Below are 13,147 nucleotides of genomic sequence, written 5' to 3'. Positions count from 1 at the left end.
TTACATATAAATGACCTTTTTATGGAGTATATACAGTAACAGTCAAAGTTGTACTGTGTGGTTATGTATAAAGTATTTCATTATATTTACGGTCTCAGCTCTAAGTAGTGCAAAAGTGAGGGGAAATACCAATGGTGGGCCAATAAATCACTGCATTCCTGCAAAAAGTAAAAAATAGAAATAAAAAACAGCACATAGTCAATTTCTTTAAGCATTCCCTTCTTTTCCATTAAGCATAAGAAGAATTCAAGAACTAAAAATTAAACCTATGAACAAATGTAGCCAGCAGTGTTTATTTTGCTACAAAAATGACTTTATAATGACTTATTCTTCAGCATTTTGCGCATTAGTCCTCTGTGGGCTCTTTAAATGACTGAACAAATAATTGCTTTCAGTTGTCATTTACAGACCATCTTGTAAGAGATGATATAAATCCTTAAAATCAACCATAACACAATAATAATGCAATCCCTACATCTTGATGGTAAGACTAAAAATGTGTTTTATTGTTTTTAATGTCTTACAAAAAGACCAAAAACAATTAAAGATATATCTGAGAAATGTAGTGGATTGTCAACAGAAACACTTGCAGCACAGATAGTTTAAAATACACAATGCAAGTAATGTACATAAACGTTTAAAACATAGGTGAACAAATGCTTTAGCACCTGCATAAATGATCGAATTATTTAACATTAATTTAATTATTTAACAGGATTTTGAATAGAATTTTTTTTTCTGGTTAGCACACAAATTGATGTGTTGCTAATCTTCATATGTAAAAATAAATAAAATGGGAAAACAGAAAAACAAAGGAAAGTGTGGCTAAATGAAAGCCAGGAGGAGCGAGAGCAAAAGATTCGACACAGCGCTGGAGGACTTTTCCTTCTTGTCTCACTAAATCAAGTAGTGGTGTCTCAGCAATATTTAAATTGTGCTGCATGGAGTTGTTGGAGCCGTTGTTACTAGATGTGGGTCCCTGTGTTTCACACACATACACATCGAAAGGACTTGTGAACAACTGACCTTGTGTAATGTTTTTAGATTAAAACGCTGAGGCCGAATAGAGGCAGACAGTGTTCTGCACTGGTGTGAGACTAATAATAAAGAACACAGAGGTTCTGAACTGAGTAATCCAATTTGACCTTGTCTATGAATTGACGGTCCAGTGAATAACATTCCTCTAAGTGAGGCTCTGGCAGAACTCATGACCCACTTTTAGGGTCTCAGCTCACCAGCTGAAAAACACTGCTCAATGACATTCAGATTGGCTGTGGAAAAAAAAAACAGTGAAGACGACAGAAGCTTTTTGTTTGAGTGTAACACTAATGCCTTTGAAGTTGAAATACTAACATATCAAATCAACACCCTTTATGTTCTGCAGGCTGTTCACCCCATGGGTACAAAAACCCTAACTCTATTGGTGTGAATATTAACTCATTATGTCATTGTTGCTTCACCAACTCTAAAGCGGCATATAATTTAGTTAAACTAAGTAATATTTACAATACCTAACTTTAAAAAGCTGACTCGACAGAAACAACCCAAAAAGGGTTGAGTTCATGATGCTAATGCTTACCTAGCTTTATCTGGCTAACATTAGCAATGTTAGCTTGCCAGCTAGCTGGTGTATAAATGGATTTGCTTCTTTTGGGTAACATTTATTGTCCGTATAAAAGGGGATGTAGCTTCGAGATCAGAAAAATGAAAACAATAAGTGACTAAAAAGCTAAATAGCTGTGATTTCAAAAAGACTTTCAGTCTCCAGTTTTACAGTCACTGTTTTGTTTTGTTTTTTACCAAGATGGCAACAGTGAAAAAGTTGAGCCTTTGGAAACCTGTGGATAATATCACTGTACCTATGCTCACCTTCATTTGAATTCAGTTCAGTTTAATCATATAGTGCCAAATCACAACAGTCACTACAAGACATTTTATATTGTAATAATACATAGAGAATCCTACCAATGTGATGACCCCTAATGAAAATGCACTTTGCGACAGTGGGAAGAAAAAACTCTCTAAATCAAAATGTAAATGCAAAAATTTTAAAAAAGCATGGTTTCAACTTATACCTGTTTGCAGATATTAATAAACCTGTTAAAAGGCCATCGTCAGCTGATATCACGTCCAGAATATGCCCGGCAGGTGGGCACTTTTACCAGTTAGCGGGCTGTTATTGCCTTAATTTATCGCAGTTGGATGAACTAGCTGAGGTTGTGTGTTTCAGCTTTCAAAGAACATTTAAGGAAGCAACCAAACTCCACATAACAAAGCTGGGATGGTGCTGGCACTGCACTGACATCACAGTTTACTTTAACAGCTATTTATTGCTTCTGGTAAAAGGTGTTTTGTTTTTTTAATCTTCAAGAACGTACCATGTATTTGAGAACATTTGCAGTGACACTAGAGGGCAGTGTTCCCTGCTGAGGTTGTTAAGAGATAGTGATGCCATTTTTTCATCTTAAAAGGAATTCCAGAGCTTCTGAAGTAAATTTAATAAATCATAAAGGGGTGTAGCTGCAGATGCTGGCTTTATAAGAAAGCGATTTATTGGAAAGTGCTATCTTAATTTTTTAACTTGCACTGTTACCAGTATAAACTTTGGTTATTATTACCCAGTGTACTATAATTTACTATATATTTACCCGGTAAAAAGAAAGGGTTACTCTTTAGATCTCTTTAGATGCTGAGATGATTTCAGGGGAAAGCAAAAACCCACTTGAAAAGAAATTGGATTTTCTCTGTATATCTGATAAACCTTACAGCTTTATGCATATAATTGCCGCTTTCTCTCTATATGCCCCCCCTCTCACTGTATGACTATGTGAAGCTCATAGCAGAGGGCCCACTGTGTCCTGCCAGCAGTGGAAACATCAAAAGGGGCTATTTGGCAGAAGCTTGGGGGGCTAAGCACATAGGCTTGCAGGAGGAATAACACAGAGTGAGGTGTTATTATTACAAGGCTGATTTAGGACTATTATGGAGAAGCTCTTTGGGGGTTTCAGTGCTAACCACCATGATGCATGTACACACGATCGTGCATGTGAGCAGAATGTGTGCCATTTACATATCGACTTCCCTGGCGTACATTTGTAAGAAAAAGTGAATTCTCACAACAACATGTGCTGTGTTCTTGTGAGAATTTCCAATCTGATAGTAACATGTACACAAACGTATGCACACGGAGGGCTTGGAGGGAGATGGATTTGAACACTAAGAAGGGAGGGGTGTGAGGTCGTCTCACGGCAAGTAAATCACATGTGACAGAGCCCAAACTCAGCCGAGGTGTGTCTCTTGACACAGTGTGATGGGGCGCGCTCTAATGCATTACTGTCCAGCAAGGCTTTGAGTATGCAGGCGCCTATATGTGTCCGTATGTGCAGGCGAGCGTGTGTGTATGTATGCATCTGGGCCCTCTTTACTGCGATGTTGTGAGCAGCCAATCATTTCTTCCAGTCTAATTAGCACACATGTAAATTCAGAGTAACTGTGGAGCACATCCAGGGAAAACCAACTGCAACACAGCAGCCTGCTCATGATGTGAAGGGGTTACTTTGTGAGTGTGGTTCAAGGATTATACTAGTGTAAGAGCTGTCCACCACTGGAAAAGCACGACTCATGGCCAGACCTTTTTGTCACATGCTTGTGCCCCCCCCCCAGACTGCCAGTAACCATTTGACCATCATCACCACTAGCCATCCTGCTCATTTCAGCCTATGATATGTCACAACGAACACACAGATTGTTTAAAGAGTAAATATTAGTTAAATTAATTATGTCCAACAATTGTAATGCCTATTTTACAAATTTGCTATTATTTTACAGATTTGGTATTATTTTCAAATCCTAATCAGACAACAAATTATATTTATTTTAATATAATTAGTATTCTTTTCTATCGGAAACACACACAAACACTCATACTGAGGATATGGTGGGTGCATATCACACCTGATGTAACAAGACATTGTTTCCTCGTTGGCCTGCGGGAAGAGGGACAGGAAAGGATGGAGGGACGCTGGATCAGAGGGGATAACGACAGGAAGAATAAACACATGAATAAATAACAGCAAAAGGCAAACAGAGCCGAGCCATCAGTCCGATTTGGCCAAGGCTTGTCGCTCGCTTGTTCACTCACAGCTGGGAAATTCACGGTAACTTGGTTTGGTTGAGGAAGGGGGGGGGAGTCTGAAAACTGGACTCACCTCAGTGTCGGTAGGAGCCAAATACATGTGGCACATGTCAGCATTCAGGGGTTTTTTTCCTCCTTGTATTGCACTGGAAGAAGAAAAGGAGGCGCTGGTGTGTGTGTGTGTGTGTGTGTGTGTGTGTGTGTGTGTGTGTGTGTGTGTGTGTGTGTGTGTGTTGGTGTGGATGGCATGGTGGATAGTTTTGTAGCTTTGGAGGAGGTCACAAAAGACAAAATTATATAATAACAAGAAGAAACGGCTGTTTTTAAAATGACAAAACAACAAATCCAATATCAATCCATTTTTTCCTAATTTGCTGACATTTCACAAAACAAGTCAATAAATAAGTTGGTCCTAATAAAAGATTAATCCTATGCTGTAGCCCGAAGTAAAAAACCTTTGAGTACTAAACATTTTATATCCATCAGGCTTTACAGTTCACCCTTAGACTAAAGAACTAGGATTTATAGCTCAAAAGCGGTACATTAATAGTTTCCCTCTGTTAGGACTGATACATCTTTGTCATATGGAAGCAGAGGGGATGGCTGAGTACATTAGTGAAGCTGAAGCAACACAACACTCATGCTCATAAGTTAGCAGAAGCAAGTTTTTTTTTTTTTCCAGGATCTGTCCGACGGTTCAGGCTCTTGTACGTAACTCCCCAAGGAGACTTATAGGGATCTGTTTCTCTGGGCCTATCTGTGTGCAGAAGCAGTAATAAATACAAATCTTATATGCATGTGTGTGCGTCCGTGCGTGTGTGCCTGCATGGCTGACTCAAAACCGACCCTTTGAAGTGAAGTAACGATGAGGGGAAGTTAATTACGTCCCATTATGCAGGCTGGGCGCGACCATGCACCAGTTAAGGCCATGTTTTTCCCTTTAATTAAGTAGAAAGCCAAGCGCTCGCCTGTCAGGGAGCTGCTAAAAGAGCATTTCAGAGGAAGAAACCCTTGGGGCGCTGATGAGAGGGCGCTAGGACTGGCCACATGTTAATGGTGAGGTGTTAGCATCGTAAACCACGTTATCACTCGCCACTCTCAGTAGTCTTGCAGAAATGTATAAAGGGAACTCTCGGAGATGGTCTCCAGGGGAAAACTAGCAAAGCTCCTTGACTTTGAGAGTTAGTGCTTCGGCACTACAAAGTGTACAGGACCGGGGGAAGTTAAGGAACTTTTTTTAACAGCTTTAAAAAAAAAAAAAAGTGCCTAAGCGGTAAGTTCTTAATTAGAAAGTCCCTCGGATGGCTTGTAGAAATGTAGCAATTCTAGAGAACTTAAGAAACTTGATTATCATTTCTAGCCGCAGATTCTTTTCTGAAGTTTGACACGCAGGTTAAAAATCCCTCTATCAAAGCTGCAGCTCGATGAATTCACAGATGAAGGAAGTAAACAAGTTTCAGTCACAAGTTCATTCATCCATGTAAATATGTGAGATCGTTATTTTGAAAAAGGAAAAATCTTTTCAAGCATTTTTATCACTGAGTAAATGTGGATAAAGTTCTTTTTAAGCAAAAATATAAACTTTTAGAAACTCTTGCAACAAAAAAAACTTTTAAAACTGATGGTTTGCTGTAATATTTTGCTTAAAAGATCAGATTCAAGTGTGTGAAAAACAATATTTTATGCAAAATGTAGAAGATAAAAAAGAGATGTGCTATGACATGTGTATCAAATCAAAAATAAGACATTGAAATTGCTCTTTGTATCATTTCCAGCCACTAATGTAAGATTGCTATTTCTATAATATCAATTAGTAACTGATATTAGTATTCATTACAAAATCAATGGAATTTCTTACAACCAGGACACTCTTCAAACATTCAAATACCCAATAACGAAAAAACGAATAAATAAATTAGCAGCATTTCTTTAATTCATTTTTTGAGGTCTTTAACAAATAAAAATAAAACATGACCTGATGTCAGCCTTAAGTTTGATTATAGAATAATAATTTTGTCATATAGTTGTGAATGAAGCTGCCTTGCAAAAGAGAAATCAAACCCAGATCTGCACTCCTCACAGACACAGGCAGACAACAACTGAACATCTTGCTTGAGCACTTTGTTGCCACCTCATCGTCTTCACCTGACTTTAACGAGCGTAATTGTTAATACTCACGTGCAGGATTTTATAATGTTGATTTCTTGATAAATGAGTCGATTGCAAAGAATTAACTTGTCAGTTTCTCCTGGGACCTGTGACTAAAACTAACACTGCAGTCTCTTTAATTGGTGTGTGTCTGTCTTTTCTGTGTGTTCTCAGTATAGGACAGTGCTGCTGTGTTGCAAGAAAGCGTGTTTCCGAGGCAAGCAATTAGATAGAAAGTGACAGCACGAAAGTATGATGATTACTGTTACACAAAAGGCACATTTATCCAATTGAGAGAATAACTGGGATAGATGATTTTTTTTCCCCCCCTACCAGTGCCGTTATTTTGGTCACTTCACTTTATTCGCTTAGCTAATCCTCTCTGACGATTTTCAGTCTTAGCCTGCCTCAGCTGTCTCTTTTATTTCCCCTGCCTCAAATATTTTATCTGATACCCATCTATGGTTTCTGAGGTTTCATTACAAGTGTAATACGTCTTGACAATTCTCTGAATAAAGTGTGTATTTTTTCCCCTCTCCTCCATCCTTTTCTTGAGGAACGGAGTCGGTACTCTTACCTTAATATTAACTTAATGTTTAATGCAATCAAATCAGCGATGAATATTTTCATTGTGCCTCATCAGTACATAATTATTCCTGTTTAAGATGTTTGACCTGCTGCCGCATATCGTTACATGAATGTTTCCACCAACACCTGAAATTATTTTATAATTCATGCAGTGTTCACGCACGAAGGTTAATTAACATGAACCACAAGTGCCAGTGTTGCCAAAACACAATGCAGTTGACTACCAAAGGCTGGTGCTAACCACAAACCAAATTAATCTACACATTTTGAAAGTTAAAATTAAGACACACTTGATACATAGTAACAATAAAATATATATTTACTCCCCTTTATGCCCTTGTTATACGTATTGTCTGATAATGACGTACATGAGCTGGCAACACAATTTTACAAATACACACATATGTATAGACATAAGTATGAGAACACACTCTTTCTCACTCCACACATATTGACCAGTCTGGGGGGGTCAATGACTGTGCAGATGACAACTGAGTTGTTATTAATGGCCACTGCGTTCCAATACCTCCGTGTCTGTGCTGGGAAAATAGTCTGTAGCCTGCCCGCACTCTTCCCCCACACTGGGCTCCAACTGTCTGGCTCCACTGTGTAAAAAGATCCAGGCTTGTGTCTCTTCTTTATCCTCTCCTAACCTCTTAAGACCAAGGAGAAGGAGAGAAAATCAATAATAAAATAGCTTCTGTAAGTTTCCAACTAGTTGTTACAGAAATGCATTTACAATAAAATGCATTTATCAAATATTCTTTATCTTCAGGTGAAAAGTGCATTCGAGAGGAATCGCACGATTAAGTTACATGCACAATTATTTTCAGGGGGAACCACAGATCTTTTCTCTCAGCAGACACTTTAAAACACTTTACATTAACTCATTCTGGGGTCCTGATATGACACGCTTTTCTGGGACTAAGCAAATTTTCTTTCATTGTGATTTTTCTTTAAAGTCAAGATATCTGCTGTGAGGATGGGAGGAAAAAAGTATATTTTCCCCAATTACTCCCAGTTCAATAACTTCCATGTTTGGACTAGGATTTTTATACACAAGAGCTGGAAACCTAGTAAATGAACTCAACTAAAGCAAACTACAGCAGAAGAAATCAGGGCAGCATCTGATTGTGTGTCCTGGATAGAAGACGGAGTGTTGAAGTAGCGGAGGAGGAGGAGGGCCTGCAGCTTCTCACACAGTCCGCTTATTGGAGAGCTGTCATGTGTGGCAAAACTCCAACCAGCCATTTTATTCTCTCAGTGCTCACAGTACAGCCTCCTTTTCCCTCTTATATCCCGTGGCAATAACCCCTTCATCCGATAATCTGTAACCATTACGCTGTTTTCCTGCTTTTCCATCTTCTCCTGACTTTTAGGTTGTCTGTGGCCCTGTCACCACCCTGCCTGCCACCCGTGTGTCCTTCGCTCTATTTGATTTCTCTCTTTTTCTTCCCTGAATTAGACTTTGATTAGATTTACCTCCTCTTTGCACTTGTTTACTTGATAATATGAACAAATGTACAAAGCAAAGAGACAGGCATTGTTTCCAAATTCGGAAAATTTGATTTTTCATTCTTTTTTTTCCTATCCTGTTTTTTCCCCCCTAAAACTGAAATTCATTTACTTTTTCCACACTATTGGCAGACACCACTTTTGGCTTTAGGAAAATCACATGAAATATTTCTTCATTATTATCTGACATTTTAAGAAGGAAATTTATGAATCAATTAATCTGACTGAAAGAAAATGACTGGAAGATTAACTGATAAAGGGGGAAAATGTTAGCAGTTGTTTTAATCCCATTTTTATATACATATAAAAACACAATATCAGAGATTTTAACACTCCAGAAACCTCGACTGATATATTAAATGTTTTCTCTCATACACACAGAATTATACTTAAGTTACAATGCATCTGTTTCTTTGATACAGTATATTTACAATTTGGGGGATGGTAGCCTTTGTTAACCCTCTTGTTCTCTGACTATCCTTTACAGACACTGAATTTATAGCGATCACAATGATAATCCATTTTGTTTCTCCTTTTTGGCTAACTGGTGTTCCCCCCTTGTCAGATCCTCTTTCCCTCCTTTACATCCTGCTCTCACCCCCTTTATTTCTCACTCCATCAGGGTTTATTCTTCCTGACCCTTGTCCTGTTTCTATTTCCCCTTACTCTCTCAATCCTCCATCCTCCATCCTCCTCACTCCCGCTCTCTTTCACCCCCTCTGTCTGTCTCTCTCCGTCTCTGGATGGGTTCCGGCTGCTGAGCTGGTGGGGCTGGTGGCCGGTGTGACGGCTCGGCTGTCTGGTGTCGCGTGCGATCAGGGCGGACGTCGCGCGGCGAGGACGATCGGAGCTGAGCGCCTCCGCCTCACCGCGGGTCACCTTTCACGGGCAATTAGTGTCGGAGCAGAGGCGTGCTTGCCGCTTGTCGGCCCCGCTTATTGTGAAGATCAACGGCAATCAGTCTCCACACTCCACTCTGCTCTCGTTCCCTCGCTCCTTTCACATTTCTGCCTCCAACCCCTCACTCTCTCTTCCCCTTGTCTTTCTTTGTTGCCGCTCTATCTTTCTGAGTTTTCCCCTGATGTGCTTTTGCAGCTCTCCGGCTAATGGCTGCTGTCTGGCAATATGTTATCCGACTGTTCAGCTCCCTCTTCATTACAGAGCTTTTACTTATTTGCCCTTTGTGTTAAAAATTATATAACGCTATGAAGACACTCCACAGCCGAATGCTCATCTCCTCCTCTCTGCTATTTTCTCCAGTGCTGACTTTGCAAGAATTGCTAAGAATTTCTTGATGTTTAACTCGGAAGTAATAAATCTAAGAGGAAGGTTTGTTTTCACTGAGTGACCAGATCAGCATAGCATAGACTGTATAGTGAAGCTAGTGTGGAAGTGACTTAAATCTGCACTCTTTCCAATGGCCATTAGGGGGCTACTTCTTTAGTTAGGGTTAACCCACTGACTTAGATGATGACCTCAGTAAATACTTTACCTCAGTAAAGTATTGAGATTGTGTGATTTATTTAAAGAGATCACACGTATGTATGAGATGTATTTTATAAGATGTGCTTAAGGAAAAAGTCATTGTGTCAAAATAAGGGGGGTTGAACCTAAAAAGACTACAACTGATTTGTTTATATCATTCTTTATTTTAAAATAAAGAAAGTACTATCAGCGATCTACAAAGTGGTGTGAACTGGGTCACCTGAGATCGACTGCTTTTATCTCCACCCGCTTACCTGGGGGAGATCAGGGTATTATCCTCATTTAAATAAAAGTTCTCAGTGAGGAAACACCAGCTCGTCACTTTTGTGATCATTTCCCCCCTTCAGGTGTTACAGTGTTTGATGTCACTAAGAAGTGTTGTAGGGAACAAAGGGGATGTTAATACTATTCTGCGTGCCAAAATAATGTGCATAAGCTGGAAAGCTTTGCAGTGTGTGTGGTCGTGTGTGTGTGAGCAAAGTGCAGCCAGTGGTCTATGGTAGTGCCATAGTGGAGTACTGCTGCTGTTTTGTGTATTTTCATGTGTGCAAACATAAACTAATTGCACAGAGTTAATTGTAAATTGTGTATATTTTTAAAAATATTTAATTCCAGTAAAAATTCTCAGTGTCGAAACACCAACTTACCACTTTTGTGATTATTTCTCCCCTTCAGGGGCGTAACACTTGGAGCACTCACACTGAGTAGGAAAGCACTATGTAGGTACCGGTCCATTTGACATTTACCTAGTGAGTATGAGTGTACAGTGTTCCTCCATTTCTAAGTAAGTAAGAAACACCCTTGCTCATTGTGTCCAGTGATATGATGAATACGGTCCAGCACTATGTGCCATACCTGTGAAGGATCATTAACAGTTTCTATAAAATGTTGTGCTTATCCTCATTTAAACAAATTTACTATACAATCCATTTAAAAACGCATGATGATTTTTCAATGTACAATAAGGTATTAAGACTAATATTTGCAATACACAGTTCTATATAACTTTATCACTTTTTACACACAAATAACTGATAATGTTTGCTGCTTATATCTCTAGTTAATGAGTTGGTTGTTTTATTAGCCATACAACATAGATGCTACTTTAATGATAACTTAACAGATGGCTAATGTTTATATTGGGCAGTTGCTAATAGTTAAATGGCTAACATTAACCTGTGGCAATTTAATATTAATACTTAAGTTTTGCTTAAAGAAGAGCTTTACTTAGCTTTTGAAATTCCTCAAAAATATTGTTCAGTGTTAAACTTCAGCTGTCAGTGAGGGGAGGGACTGTGAAGTTGTGTGTGAACTGTAAGAGGCGAAGACAGCACTGTTGGTGGCAAATGATGGCTAATCCACTTGTAAGTTTTAGTATCTATTCATATTTATTTATTTAATACATTTTTTTGCTGTTTCATTAAGACCAGTTTTTGTTTCGTATTCAACGTGTCAATTTTTGAAAATATGAAAATAGTTGCATTAGGCTTTTAAAGTAAGTTTTCTCTTTTTTTTCTGTCTTCTTTTTCATATTAGATGGTGCCTTAGATCTTTTTTCTTAATATTTAGTCTGGTCATAAGCAAAGAATGCGCTAATTTTTACAGAATGTTTGCTGTCGCGTTTACAAAAATACAGTTGCTAGTCCGCTAGCAACTGTAACTAATTACATTTTTTTTTAATTGTTAACATGTTTATTGTGTCTTCAAGTATAACAATAAAATTGTAAAGAGATTGCATTAATTTTTGACCGGCTTGTGTTGCTGAGTCTGTTTTGTCTTTTGCTAGCTTAGCTGTACTTTCTGTATTACTGAAAGAAACAGAGAGGTATGTGGACTAGCATGTCATAACCATCCATGTATGTTACCGCTGTGGGTCACAGCACCTTTCATCCTAATATTTCAATAATGATGCTGTGCTTTACAAAAGGTTTGAAATTAGTTGCCTTCTAATGACTCCAACCAGCCCTTAAAATTTATTTGATATATTGATTTTCATTGATTTATTTAAATCATGTCGGTTGCTTGTTGCGTGGATGCGACTCAACAGTATTTGTCTGTTCTTGATTGCTGTCAGTTCTCCTCTGTCACTATGTCAAAATCAACCCAGGATTTAAAAGTGACACAAAATGTTTTTCATAGTGGGGTCTTTAGGAAAAGCTTCAGAGCACTACTACTACAAGAAAGAACAGTCACAGCTCAGCGGGTGTCGCAGGAGTGTGTTGTGTGCAAATGCATGCAGAGCTATCAACAAAAGTAAATGTGATTCTTAATATACATTGTGTCCTCCATACATACATTATCCTGTGAATTTATAGTGCGTACGCTGTAACATTTCTGCCTATTGAAACGCCCACTTTCTCACATTCAGCTGTGAACACAGCAGAGAAAGAAATCAAGGAAAAAGGGCAGTCTCATTTGCATATTAGGGCTTCATTAGATAAAGCTAAGGACAGCAAAGAGTGCATCTTGAGTCGCAGTGATGAATAGCTGCTGCATCACAAAGTCGCCTCAAAGTAGTCTCATCGTAACCCTCATTTGCATCAGCGCCATTCTTTATATATATATATATATATTTAAATATATATTTATTAAGTCTCTTAATGGTGGACACTTATCGTTATTCCAGTGTCCTCATGAGGGACCTCTGCTAGTATTCTGCAATTTAAATAGTCTACATCTGACGGTGTTAGTGAGGCTGTGAAGGAGAGAAAAAAGTTGTGATGAGGACACCAAAAACTTTAATGTGAAGAATAGGTGTTAATTGTAAGTTGATTAAATGAAGAGCCGATACTGCATAAAGTAGAAGTCTGCATTTCATCACAAGGGATAAAAGGTTTTCCTCTTGTTTCATATACTTACACGAGGCTTGGGATAGCAGGAGTTTTAGGAATCTCAAACGAATGATATAAGGATTAAGGTGAGCACACTACACACTATGTGGCGTTAATTGAATTTTAATCTCATTCATAATTTTTGCCTTGCCCCAATAAAATGAATGTGATCAACTGATATTGAAAATGCATGTTAACCAATAAAACACAAAACAAAAGCAAATGAAGGGCTCCTAAAATCACCGCTTCTGCATGCACTAATCACAGCGGTCCCTGCCATGCAGGTTTAAGGATGTAGTCTGGATCAGTAACACTATGTTAAAAATCAAACGTCTGACACTGCAGAAGGTGAAGAGCTTGTTCCTAGAAGTCGATCATCATCTGTTGTTTTGAAATAGAGTCAAATAGAATTGTGTCTACAATGCAGAGCATCTTAACCAACTCG

The sequence above is a fragment of the Oreochromis aureus genome, linkage group 22, assembly GCF_013358895.1.
Source record: "Oreochromis aureus strain Israel breed Guangdong linkage group 22, ZZ_aureus, whole genome shotgun sequence".
NCBI lineage: Eukaryota > Metazoa > Chordata > Actinopteri > Cichliformes > Cichlidae > Oreochromis > Oreochromis aureus.
Note: the sequence above shows the minus strand (reverse complement) of the source record.